This window comes from Vigna unguiculata, chromosome 3 (assembly GCF_037176805.1).
Source record: "Vigna unguiculata cultivar grain cowpea cultivar isolate G323 ecotype 2 chromosome 3, ASM3717680v1, whole genome shotgun sequence".
Classification (NCBI taxonomy): Eukaryota; Viridiplantae; Streptophyta; class Magnoliopsida; order Fabales; family Fabaceae; genus Vigna; species Vigna unguiculata.
This window is the reverse complement of record NC_140794.1, coordinates 59397877-59412507: the sequence shown is the minus strand read 5'-3', so window position 1 is coordinate 59412507 and position 14631 is coordinate 59397877.

The following is a 14631-nucleotide window of genomic DNA, read 5'->3' as shown; positions in this document are numbered from 1 at the left end:
ATTGTTATAATTTATATTTTTAATTTTTATAAACTATTTTTTGATTATTAGTTACACTAAACTAATTTAATATATAAATATAATAATTATTTTAATTTATATAATTAAAAATATTAATTAAATAAAAATTTTAAAAATGTTTATATAACTAAAAATGCTTGAAATATTTATTTATAAGTATATATACAAATAAATCTTGGAAGTAAAAATTAGATAAAGTAAGAAAAAAAAGTGAAAGGTCAATCTGTTAATCAATCTTGTGACATGACAGATTAAAATTTCTAGTTTGTTTGTTTGTGACAGGTAAGAATGTCAAAAAAATTTGTATATTCGCGGATAAAACTGACAATGGATAGGAAATTGATATTAAAAATGGATATCTGCTACCCGTTGGTACGAATATTTTTGACATGTTAACAGGGCGGGTACGAATATCATACCCGTACCCGTAGATACCCATACCAGCTAAACTTTAATTTATAAAAATACCCTCATATATATATATATATATATATATATATATATATATATATATATATATATATATATATATATATATATATATATATATATATATATATATATATATACACATTAGTAAGAAACTTGTCTTCTCTTGTGTCTTCTCTTCTATCTTCATTCTTCTTGCTCTATAAGTATTAGTATGTTGTCTTCTTCTCTTTGACATTCTTTTCTTTCATTTCTTTGAAATTGGGCATATACATCAAATCCTATATACACAGCAGTGTTTATGGTATGCTTGTAATCAAATAATGGAATCAAAATAAGAATATTTGACACATGGCAGTTGAGATTTATTATTTGTTTATTTTTCAGGAATCAATCGGGGAAAGTGAGTTTGTTGATCAAAGAACTAATTAAAGAATTTCCATTGTGTCACAACCGAAATCGCGACGGGATGACGAACCAAAAAAATAAAATTTGTAAAAAAACGTTTGGAGTCGTCACCATAGTTAATATAGGAAACTATGGAAAACCATAAAAAAGTAAGGTCTACGAATACAGAGATTAGGGGTACGGGAGTTAATTACGTGTAGGAAAGGTGTTAGCACCCTACAACGTCCATCCTAAGACGGGACCTTTAATTAAAATACAAATTGAGGTGGTCTCTTTTAAATATTTATTTAAAAAAAAAGAAATAAAATATAATAAAATAAATAAATAATAAATAAATAAATAAAATAAACAATAAATAAATAAAATTAAAAAATTAATAAATTAATAAATTAATAAATTAACAAATTAACAAATTAACAAATTAATAAAATTAAAAAATTAAAAAATTAAAAAATTAATAAATTAATAAATTAACAAATTAACAAATTAACAAATTAACAAATTAACAAATTAACAAATTATTAAATTATTAAATTATTAAATTATTAAATTATTAAATTAACAAATTAACAAATTAACAAATTAACAAATTATTAAATTAACAAATTAATAAATTAATAAATTAATAAATTAATAAATTAATAAATTAATAAATTAATAAATTAATAAATTAATAAATTAATAAATTAATAAATTAATAAATTAATAAATTAATAAATTAATAAATTAATAAATTAATAAATTAATAAATTAATAAATTAATAAATTAATAAATTAATAAATTAATAAATTAATAAATTAATAAATTAATAAATTAATAAATTAATAAATTAATAAATTAATAAATTAATAAATTAATAAATTAATAAATTAATAAATTAATAAATTAATAAATTAATAAATTAATAAATTAATAAATTAATAAATTAATAAATTAATAAATTAATAAATTAATAAATTAATAAATTAATAAATTAATAAATTAATAAATTAATAAATTAATAAATTAATAAATTAATAAATTAATAAATTAATAAATTAATAAATTAATAAATTAATAAATTAATAAATTAATAAATTAATAAATTAATAAATTAATAAATTAATAAATTAATAAATTAATAAATTAATAAATTAATAAATTAATAAATTAATAAATTAATAAATTAATAAATTAATAAATTAATAAATTAATAAATTAATAAATTAATAAATTAATAAATTAATAAATTAATAAATTAACAAATTAACAAATTAACAAATTAACAAAATTATATAAATATAAACTTTTAACAAAATTTAAACTGGACCAATTTTAACAAATTGGTTATTGGCTAATACTATATGTAGTCTTCAATGACAGACATGAAGCGTGCTAGGATTTACATAATTTCCAAGTCGATGCTGTGAACATTTATTTTTGGGAACTAGGATTGTCATAATGGTGTGGCACGCGTGTTAGTCGGTCAAATCGGTGGCTCGAGTTTTAACTCATCAACTTGTTTTAATTCGGTCTGCGTAATTTTTTAAATTGTTGAACTATATCTTGCTTTGGTGGTTAAAAGTTTTAATTTTTTTTTAATTAAAATTTAAAGTTTAAATTATTAAAAATTAAATTTTAATATATATTTGTAAATAAGTAAATATAAATTATTGTTATAATTTATATTTTTAATTTTTATAAACTAATTTTTGATTATTAGTTACACTAAAGTAATTTAATATATAAATATAATAATTATTTTAATTTATATAATTAAAAATATTAATTAAATAAAAATTTAAAAAATGTTTATATATATATATATATATATATATATATATATATTATTGTTGTGATAGTCTTATGAAAGATGATACTTTCATCCGTAGTACAATTATACTTGATAACTATATTATAATAATATAAATGGAGAATTACTGAGATATATTAAAAAAAAAAGTTATGTCTAAATATTCCCAGTGTTTGTAATCCCTTTTAATTCAATTTTTGATTAATTATGCATAAATTAAAAAGAAAATTATATAAATATAAACATCTAACAAAATTTAAACTGGACCAATTTTCACAACTTACTTTGAATATATATTGTAACATCCCAATTTCAGCAGCTTAAAACTAATAAAAATAGGGAGTTTCATCATAGTTCCAAAACAGATAATACAGTGTACATAATAATTAATACAGTCTTACAAAATATATGACTATAAAAATATATCACTTATACATTTAAACTAAACTAATAAACTCTATACTTAAACTGACCACTGCTAAAGCTCCCATTGGAAACCTCCTCTTTAACCCTAAAATGATGGCTCTTCATCCTCCATAAGTGCCTTTGACACTGCAACCACATCTGCTCCCACCGAATATGTGATCATCGCAAAAGGAAACATACAACACAAGACAGGAACACAAAACAAAGGTAAGCTAATCTGATTAAGGAATCATGCAGTTCAATTATAAACAGAAACCATGCAATCTTTCTCATTATCACCAGAATCATATAGACCACCCCAAACACAATGCAAATATATTACTCTAGACTTGATATTCGGATTATGTAAGCGACATTGGATCTCTAGTTGGCTTGCACCTGTGAAGGTTCCCAAACTCTGCAGAGTTTGGACATAAGGGGTTATCACCCAACCACTCCCAAGGTAAGTCCCCTTCGCGTCTGTGACTGAATCGGGTCCACAGACCAAGACCTCCTGCTACTCCTCACGACATAATCCATTACACTCTACATGAGCCTTAATGGTTATTGGAGCGTCAGGATACCAACCTATACGGAGTCCTCATGTCCTTACACACACTAACATACTCTTTTGAATTTCCCTTGAAATTCTAATTCAACCACTTCTTCTCATATTCCAACTTCATGCAATTTCACCACACATATTACCAGTCATAACAATTCATGCATATCATAACTAAGTTCATATTTTAACATTTAAACATAGCTTCATCCATTAAAAACAGAGAAATAACACTCAGTTGCAGAAGTTCTCGTCCAAGCTGGAAGGTCTCGCCCAGGCGAAAGGGCTCTCTCGCTGAGGCGAGTCATTCTCGCCTGAGCGAGGCTCGAAACAGAGAACAACCCACAATCTGGGCGAATTCTCGCTCAGGCTAAGCTGTCTCGCTTAGACGAGAGTGACTCTCGCTCAAGCGAGACTGGCTCGCCTAGGCGAGATCTCGCGCAGAAACAGGGGATGAGTTTTTAGTGTTTTCGCTCAGGTGAGAGCTACTCGCTTAGGCGAAAATACCAGATTCCCAATCTGTTCTCACATGCAACAGAAATCTAGCACAATCCAAGCATACACTCAATTACACAGTTCAAGCACTCATACAACAAAAATCATGCAATTCAAAGTCATCATAATGATTTCTATACGAAATTCAAGTAAAACAGTTAGCTTCCCTTACCTGTTATCCTGTTTAGACAGCTTTATAAACGTCAACGCCTTAAAAACGTTAACACCTCTAACTCCACAGTGCTCTATCTACACATAGAAATATCACAAGAACGATCAGGGCATACCGTTATGATCATTGATCAACAGAGACTTATATTGATGATTAAAACGTCGCATGCAAGCCGAGAGGATCAATCCTACGGTCTCGGTTCTTCAATCAGACGACCAGAGAGACAAAATGTCTAGAGAGAAGTCAGAGAACTCTAGAAAAGTGGTTTCTAGAGAGATGATATGTTTTAAAATAATGAAACTCGTTTATAACAATTCTATTTATACTAAAACCTTTTAATATTAAAATAATCGAGTATCATTATTTTTAAACCACTATCACTTTTAAAACGCTATTTTCTACATCTTACATATATAATTCTTTTTTCAACTTTATAAGTTCTCATTGTCTTTATATATGATTAAACAATTTGTTTATATGTAATAACTTTTTCATAAAAAACTGAAAAATATAAATAAATAGTGTCTACACTATTCCATGAAAGACATAGAAAAGAGGTGTTTAAGTTGTATTTTTTATACATTTTGGTAGAAATACTGAATAATTCCTATGATTTATCTCTCATAACTTAACCAATTTTCTCTGAACATTTCTATATTTTACTTTGACATTTTTCTCTTCAAAATTACCATATATTATTGTGTTGTTCAATTGTCACAATTTTATCAAAATAAGTTTCTATTAAATTTTTATTCATATACATATTTCAAATATAATTAATATAGTATGTAATATAATGTTTAAACAATTGATTTTGACCCGGTTCCTTTTGAATTGGTTTCAAAATTTACAATCACAATTTAAACTGACCCATTTAGATTTTAAAAAATGAATAAAAAAGAATCTCTGTTTTAATTGAATATCGATTTTGTTGATATATATTTAATTACTTTTTTAATGGATTTGATTATGAACAGCACTTTTCAAATTAGTATTACTGTGATTTTATTTAAAATTTATGTCACCTAGTTGTGATCTCAAAACAATATTTTTTCTATGAAAACCTAATCATATATATATATATATATATATATATATATATATATATATATATATATATAAATATATATATATATATATATATATAAAAGGTGTTTTCGAAAAAGAAAAACAGGTCATCCAGTTTTCTGAACCGTAACTTAATTTGAAAATGATTTTTTTCTCTTAAATACCATGTCTTGATAATCTTAAATATTTTTTTATAAAAATTTAATGTATCCCAAATATTGTAACTATTTGCAATTTTTTAGCTATATTGATATTCAAAGTACATCAATATTTTTTATTTCATCAAAATTTATTAAAAAGATAAATAAAATAATATATATCATAAAGAATAGTAACAAATCCGTGATAAAAGAATGCACTTCACAAAACATGAATATAAAAAATATTAAATCATTTATACTATTTTCTATAAATCAAAGTTAAATTAATTAGCCTATGGACACAATAATTTAATTCACATAAATATGAACAATTTTGAACTGTGGATATTTACATATATAATGACATCATTTCCTTTAATATCAACCGCTCATTGATCCGAAATATATAACACACTAAAAAATAATCAATTCAATCAAAATTTTAGAAGTTATGTTATGAATACATAAACGACTCATATAAATTTAATATTGAAAAAGATAATTATAATTTTTTATTTATCGGCAATGTTATTGTTAATTTTTGTTAGGGAAAATTAAATTTATAAACTCTCTAAATAATTATTATTTATGATGCAAACAAATATTTTTGGGAACTATGATTGTTATAATGGTGTGGTATGCGTGTTAGTCAGTCAAATCGATGGCTCGAATTTTAACTCCTCATTAATTTGGTCTGCTTAATTTTTTAATTACTTTTTTAATAGATTTTATTATGAACAGCACTTTTCAAAATAGTATTACTGTGATTTTATTTAAAATTTATGTCACCTTGTTGTAATCTCAAAACAATATTTTTTCTATAAAACCTAATCAAATATAGTAACTCAGTCATGTTTCCGGCTGACTTTTAGATATTTTTATAATTTATAACCCTTTGCATTAATATTACTTCTATTGATTTTTGTTTTACGTGTTTATATTTTTATAAGAACATAAGTTGTTTTTTTAAGGAATTTAGGATGATATTTTGAAAGTGAAAACAGAGTTTTTCCATAAATGTTATATTATATTCAAAATATTTCGTATTGACGTTTTTTCACATTTTTAACTTAACTATTTAGAGAAGTTTTTCAAAATATATATATATATATATATATATATATATATATATATATATATATATATATATATATAAAAGGTATTTTTGAAAAAAAAAAACAGGTCATCCAATTTTCTGAACCGTAACTTAATTTGAAAATGATTTTTTTTCTTAAATACCATATGTCCTGATATATTTTAAATATTTTTTTTATAGAAATTTAATGTATCCCAGATATTCGTAACTATTTGCAATTTTTTAGTTATATTGAGATTAAAGTCCATCGATCATTTTTTATTTCATCAAAATTTATTAAAACAATAACTAAAATAATATATAACATAAAGAACCATACCAAATTTATGTAAAAAATGCATTTCACATAACGAAAGTGAATATAAAAAATATTAAATCACATACCTTTATCTATAAATTAAAGTTAGATTAATTAACTTATGCACACAATAATTTTCTTCACATAAATATGAACAATTTTGAACTGTATATATTTACAATATGCAAATATCAACATCATCTCTTTTAATATCAATAACTCATTGATCCAAAATATACAACATACTAAAAAGTAATCACTTAAACCAAAATTTTAGAAGTTATGTCATAAATACATAAATGACCCTTATAAATTTAATATTGAAAAAAATAATAATAATTTTTTTATTTATCGATAAATGTTATTGTTAGAGGAAATTAAATTGATAACCCGAGTAGAAGTTTTAATGAGATTTAAACAAGTCAATTTAAGTAAATAGAATGATTTTATAAATTTATGTTAATTTTGATAAGACTCATTTATTTGAATTAATCACTAGAAAATTAATTAAATTTTTTAACACAAAAATAATATATATATATATAATTTTTATTTTATTTATTTACATAATATTTATCTCCACTTCTTTATTTTTTTCCTTGGTAAAGAGTAAAAATGAAAATATCAAATCATTCAAAGTCATTTAAAACAGTCATTTTGACAGATTTTTCCAATATTATAGATAAAATATATTATTATATAGTTAAAGTTATAGTTATATAGTTTTTGAAACAATTAAATACTTTTTAATTTTTTTAACTTCTATTTACTTTTTTAAAAGTTGTATGTAATTTATTTCATTTGAACAAGCAATTTTATTTAAATGAATTGGTCAATGAGCACGGATAAATTTTATATTTTCTTTATTCTTTAATTTTAAGAATTTAAATTATTTCTCTATTTAAATTTCTTTTACATTGACTTGTTTTTATAATCTTAATTCTCCACGATTTTTATATAACGAAGCATCAGTGTAATGTCAAATATTTTTTTAATTTGAACTACATCAAAATTTAGTAAGTAACCTAGCAAAATATTAAAATAGTGTATTAATTATTTGTCTGCATAAAATTAAAATAAATAATAATAATAAAATTAAGGGTCATAAAGAAATATATATTAAAATAAAAGAAATTTAGTGAAAAAAATTGGATAAGTTACAGGGTAGTTGGAGTGGGTTGTAGTTTATTAATTAAAAGCTTCTCAAATCAATAGAAGAGTTGGGTGAATGTACGTGTGTTGGATATGACAGCACTATGCAAATCGGTTATCGGCTAATATTATACAAATGTAGTATTCAATGACAGATATGAAGCATGGTAGGACTTACATAATCTTCATATCGTTGTTGCAAACAGATCTTTTTTGGAAATTAGGGTTGTGGTGTGGCATGCCTGTTAGTCGGTCAAATCGGTGGTTCGGGTTTTAATTCGTTAACTTTTTTTAATTCGGTCTCCGTAACTTTTTAAATTAATGAACTATATCCTGCTTTGCTGATTAAAAGTTTTAGTTTTTTTTTTTAAATTAAAATTTAAAATTTAAATAATTAAATGTTAATATATATTTTTAAATAAGTAAATATAAAATATTGTTATAATTTATATTATTAATTTTTATAAACTAATTTTCGATTATTAGTTACACTAAAATAATTTAATATAATAATTATTTTAATTTATTTATTAAAATATTAATTAAATAAAAACTTAAAAAATATTTATATAATTAAATATGCTTTAAATATTTATTTATAAGTATACATACAAACAAATCTTAAAATACAAACAAATCTTAAAGGTAAAAATAAGAAAAAAAAAGTGACAGGTAAATCTATTGATCAATCTTGTGATATGACAGATTACAATTTCTAGCTTGTTTGTTTGTGACGGGACAGTAGCCTGATTCGACTCATTTTTAGCATATTAAAATTGTGTTCTTTTGAAATTAATGATTTGAAGAAGAGAAAAAAAAAATTGGAAGGATTAGAGGACAAAGTTGATGTTCTTTCTTTTAAAGGATTTGAAGGTGGTTTTGGAGTAGATTAGAGAGGCATTTTGTGAAAGTTTGAGACTGAATTGACTGTTGTAACATATTACAAAAAATAATAAATGAGAAAAATTAAATTACCAAAACATTTCTACCGTTAAAAGTACTATAAAATGATATATAAATAATTTATAATTATTTTTATAAATTTTATTAAATGATTGAAATTATAAAAAAATTGTTTATAAAAAAATGAATAATACAATATATTTGGTATGAAAATAAATTTAATATATAAGGTGGAATAATTTATTTACATGAAGATTTTATTTTTTTTAACACTACCACAAACACGCTAATTACCGACGAAGTAGTTTCGACGAATTCAGATCCATCGGTAACTGATCCATCGGTAGGGAGGGCCACTTTGGCAGAGATTGTCCAACCTTGAGGAAGACTGTGGAATGACCTTCACCACAGACTCCGAGCCAGACTCAGCAGAGGAGGGGAGGCAACAAGCCTAAAGCTACAGGCAGAGTTTTTGCGATAACTAGGTCAGAGGTAGCGGGTGCAGGTAACCTCGTCATTGGTTGTGTGATTTCGGGCAAGGCTTGTTTTGTGCTTTTTGATTCTGGAGCGACACACTCTTTTGTGTCAGAGTCGTGTGTGCGGGAGTTGGGTTTGCCGGTGTGTGAACTACAATTTGATCTCGTGGTATCTACTCTGACATCTAGGTTGGTTAGGACTTCTTCTATGTGTGTTAGATGTCCAGTTGAGGTAGAGGGACGCGTATAAAAGTCAATCTTATATGCCTCCCTCTGCAAGGGCTAGATGTGATCTTGGGAATGGATTGACTCTTTGCCAATCGCGTTCTCATCGACTGCCGAGAGAAGAAGTTGTTGTTCTCCAGCTCAGAGGAGCCTGAGTTGTTATCTCCCCATGGGGTTATGAAGGAAATTCAGAACGATGCACAGTGCTATATGATCTTTGCCAGGATGGAGGTTAAGAAGGAGGAGAGAATAACAGTGATACCGGTGGTAAGAGAATTTGAGGATGTGTTCCCCGAAGAGGTACCAAGCTTACCCCCGAGGAGAGAAGTGGAGTTCTCCATAGATTTGGTACCAGGAGCGGGCCCCATGTCGATAGCCCCTTATCGGATGGCTCCTGCAGAGTTGGTGGAGTTAAAGAAGCAGATAGAGGAATTGCTTGAGAAGCAGTTTATACGGCCGAGTGTGTCACCATGGGGAGCGCTGGTCTTGTTGGTAAAGAAGAAAGATGGCGGCTCGAGGTTGTCTGTGGACTATAGGCAGTTGAATAAGTTGACTATCAAAAGTATCCCTTGCCAAGAATAGATGATTTGATGGATCAGCTACATGGGGCATCGGTGTTCTCCAAGATTGATCTCCAGTCGGGCTATCATTAGATTCTAGTGAAGGTAGAAGATGTAGAGAAGATTGCTTTCAGATCTAGATATGGGCACTACGAGTACGTGGTCATGCCATTCGGTGTGACCAATGCTCCAGCCTTGTTCATGGACTACATGAACCGGATCTTCCGTTTGTTTCTAGATAAGTTTGTTGTGGTCTTCATAGACGACATTCTCATCTACTCTAGGACGCATGAGGAGCATGCCGAGCATTTGAGGATAGTGCTTGGTATCTTGAGGGAGAAGCAGCTATTCGCCAAGCTGTCGAAGTGGGACTTCTGGATGAGGGAAGTGCAGTTCTTGGGGCACGTAATATCAGCTCAGGGTATAGCTGTGGATCCAAGTAAGGTGGAGGCCGTGATACAGTGGGAGTGTCCCAAATTAGTGACGAAGATTCAGAGTTTCATGGGTTTAGTTGGCTACTACAAGAGGTTTATAGAGGGGTTCTCCAAGATAGTAGCACCCCTGACACAGCTAACTAGGAAGGACCAACCGTTTGCATGGACTGATAGGTGTGAGGAGAGCTTCAGGGAGCTTAAGCAGAGGTTGACAAGTGCTCCGGTGTTGGTGATTCCGGACGTGAGTAAACCCTTTGAGGTCTACTGCGATGCCTCTCATCTGGGTCTTGGGTGTGTCTTGATGCAAGAGAGGAAGGTGGTGGCTTATGCTTCAAGGCAGTTGAAGGTTCATAGAAGAACTACCCTACTCATGATCTAGAGCTAGCGGCAGTAGTTTTTGCTTTGAAGATTTGGAGGCACTATCTGTATGGTGCGCAATTCCGGGTGTTTAGCGACCATAAGAGCTTGAAGTACCTCTTTGAGAAAAAAAAGTTGAATATGAGGCAGAGGCGATGGATAGAGTTCCTAAAGGACTACGACTTTGAGCTTCTCTACCACTCGGGGAAGGCGAAAGTGGTGGCAGACGCACTGAGTAAGAAGACAGTGCATGTGGCACACTTGATGATAAAAGAGATGAAATTGCTTGAGAGCTTCAGAGACATGAAGTTACAGTTTGAGTTGGAGCCGGAATTCATTAGGTGTAGCACCTTGGTTATATCTAGTGACTTCCTGGGCTTAATCAGGGAAAGGCAAGCAAGGGATGTTAGTTTACAGAAGGTGAAAGAGCTACTGGGATCAGATCAAGCCAAGGAGTTTGCTTTGGGTAGTGATGATGTGTTGAGGTTCAGAGGCAGAGTCTGTGTGCCAGATAATGTTGAGCTGAGGAGATTGATTCTTGAGGAGGGTCACAAAAGTCGTCTTAGTTTGCACCCAGGCATGACAAAGATGTACCAAGACCTCAAGGAGAACTTTTGGTGGCAGGGCATGAAAAAAGAAGTTGCACAGTTCGTGTCGACCTGTTTGACTTGTCAAAAGGCTAATGTGGAACATCAGAAACCTGTGGAATGCTCCAGCCTTTGGATATTCTGGTGTGGAAGTGGGATAGCATAGCTATATATTTTGGTACTCACTTGCCTCGCACCGTGAGGGGGCATGACGCTATATGGGTGGTGGTGGATCGGTTGATGAAGAGTGCTCACTTTTTGGCAGTGAATCTCAAGATGTCTATGGCCAAGCTGGCCCAGCTCTACATCAAGGAGATATTGAGACTGCATGGGGTGCCCAGTAGCATAGTGTCTGACAGAGACCCCCGGTTCACTTCGAGGTTCTGGCAAACGCTACAAGAGGCTATGGGTAGCAGGCTGAGGATGAGTTCTGCCTACCATCCTCAGACGGATGGCCAGTCAGAAAGGGTGATTCAATCCTTGGAGGACTTGCTGAGGATGTGTATCTTGGACCACCTTGGCAGTTGGGATGAGGTGTTGTCGTTGGTGGAGTTTACCTATAACAACAGCTACGAGGCGAGCATAGGGATGGCGCCTTATGAGGCTTTGTATGGGAGGAAGTGTAAGACTCCCTTATGTTGGTACCAGGATGGTGAATCGTTTTTGGTAGGACCTGAGTTGTTGCAACATATCACATAGAAGGTGCAGTTAGTGAGAGATAGGTTGCAAGCATCTCAGAGTCGGCAGAAGGCATATGCAGACCGGAGGAGAAGACCCCTAGGTTTTGAGGATGGGGAGCATGTATTCTTGAGGGTGACCCGAACCACTAGCGTGGAGAGGGCTATCCGCTCAAGGAAGCTGTCTCTTAAGTTCTTGGGTCCATATCAGATCTTGAGGAGGATAAGGCCCGTGGCTTATGAGATTGCATTGCCACCCCAATTGGCTAATCTCCACCCGGTCTTCCATGTCCCACAACTACGAAAGTATGTTTTTGACCCATTGCATGTGTTGGAGGCAGAGGATGTGCAAGTTAGAGAGAATCTCCGAGTAGTGGTACAACCTGTGGCTATAGAGGATCGCCAAGTTAAGGAGCGGAAGGGAAGAGCCACCAGTCTTGTAAAGGTCATCTGGGACCGGAGGACATGTGACTCTATCTGGGAGCTAGAGGAGGAAATGAGGAGTTCGTACCCACATCTTTTCTAGTAAGTCTAATTTTTCGAGGACAAAAAATTTTTGTTGTTAGGGAGATATTGTTGTTAGTATTATGGTGCTTGATTTAGTCCCACATCGCTTAGAATAGTGAGATGTGGTTATCTATTTTACTATATAAGAGACTCTATGTAAAGCTTTAAGATACACCAGAAATACAAATCCTTCCTAGTGTAGTCGTGGACGTAGGCATACACATTGTACGCCGAACCACGTTAAATTCTCTATGTCTATTTTTCTCTTCTTTATTCTTTCCTTTATTGCCTTGTTCCTAACAATTGGTATCAAGAGCCATTTTTCTTAGTATGCTCTGTGGTTGCAGCATTGTCTGATCTTCCACATCAGAAAAGATTTGGTTTCTATTTTTTCTTCTTCGGGATCTCAGTTTAGAGAAGTAGTGAGAGCTTTGGTCAAAAGTCGCAGCAGGAGCTTTGGTCAAAAGCTGCAGCAGGAGCTTTTGTAAAAGCAGCAAGAGTAATGGCATTGGAAGAAGGGAAGGTGAGGATTGAGAAGTTTGATGGCAGTGACTTCAGGTTCTGGAAGATGCAGATAGAGGACTACCTGTATCATAAGAAGTTGTATCTACCCTTAACAGGGCAAAAGCCAACTGACATGGAGCAGGCAGAATGGGATTTGTTAGATCGGCAGACACTCGGTGTGATCCGGTTGACATTAGCCAAGAATGTTGAGTTCAACATCATGAACGAGAACACAACCGTAGATTTGATGAAGGCATTGTCAAATATGTATGAGAAGCCATCTGCAACCAATAAAGTGTATTTGATTCGCAGACTAGTCAACCTAAAAATGGGTGAAGGTAACTCAATTACTAATCATATTAGTGAATTCAATACAATTATTGCGTAGATAACATTTGATGATGAGGTGAAAGCATTAATTTTATTATCATCTCTTCCGGAAAGTTGGAGTACAACTATTACTGCAGTTAGTAATTCTGCAAGTAATAGTAAGTTGAAGCTTGATAACATCCATGACTTGATCTTAAGCGAAGATGTTCGCAGGAAAATTTTAGGGGAATCTTCTAGTTCTAGTTCTGGTTCAGCATTGAGTACTGAAACTAGAGGAAGAAGTAGCTAGAAAGGTCGTAATCAAGGCCGAGGCAGATCAAAGTCTAGAGAGAAATCAAAACCAAAATTCTGGAATGATATCACTTGTTGGAATTGTCAGAAAAGGGGTCATTTTACAAATCAATGTAAGGCTCCAAGGAAGAACATCAAGAGGCAAGATAGTGATCAATCAACAAATGCAACAACTGTTGAAATTGAAGATGCACTATTATGTAGTCTAGATAGTTCTATTAACTCATGGATTATGGACTCAGGTGCGTCATTTCATACTACACCTTTCTTAAAATTATTATCTAACTATGTTCCAGGAAAGTTTGGGAAGGTCTACCTTGCAGATGGAAAATCTCTTGATATTATAGGAAGAGGTGATATCAATATCAGAACCTCTAAGGGAAGTGTGTGGACTTTGAACAATGTCAGACATATTCCTGCCTTAAAGAGAAACTTAATATCTATAGGGCAGTTGGATGATGAAGGTCATTACACCACCTTTGGAGATGGACACTGGAAAGTAATGAAAGGTAATCTTGTTGTTGCTCGTGGAAAGAAGCGAGAATATCTTTACATGATTGCAGATGAGGATTTGATATCAGTTGTAGAAGTTGGCAACAGTTCCTCTTTGTGGCATCAGAGGCTTGGGCATATGAGTGAGAAAGGAATGAAGCTCATGGTCTCAAAAGGTAAAATACCTAACTTGAAGCATGTTGACGTTGGACCTTGCGAACATTGTATCTTTGGAAAGCAGAAAAAGGT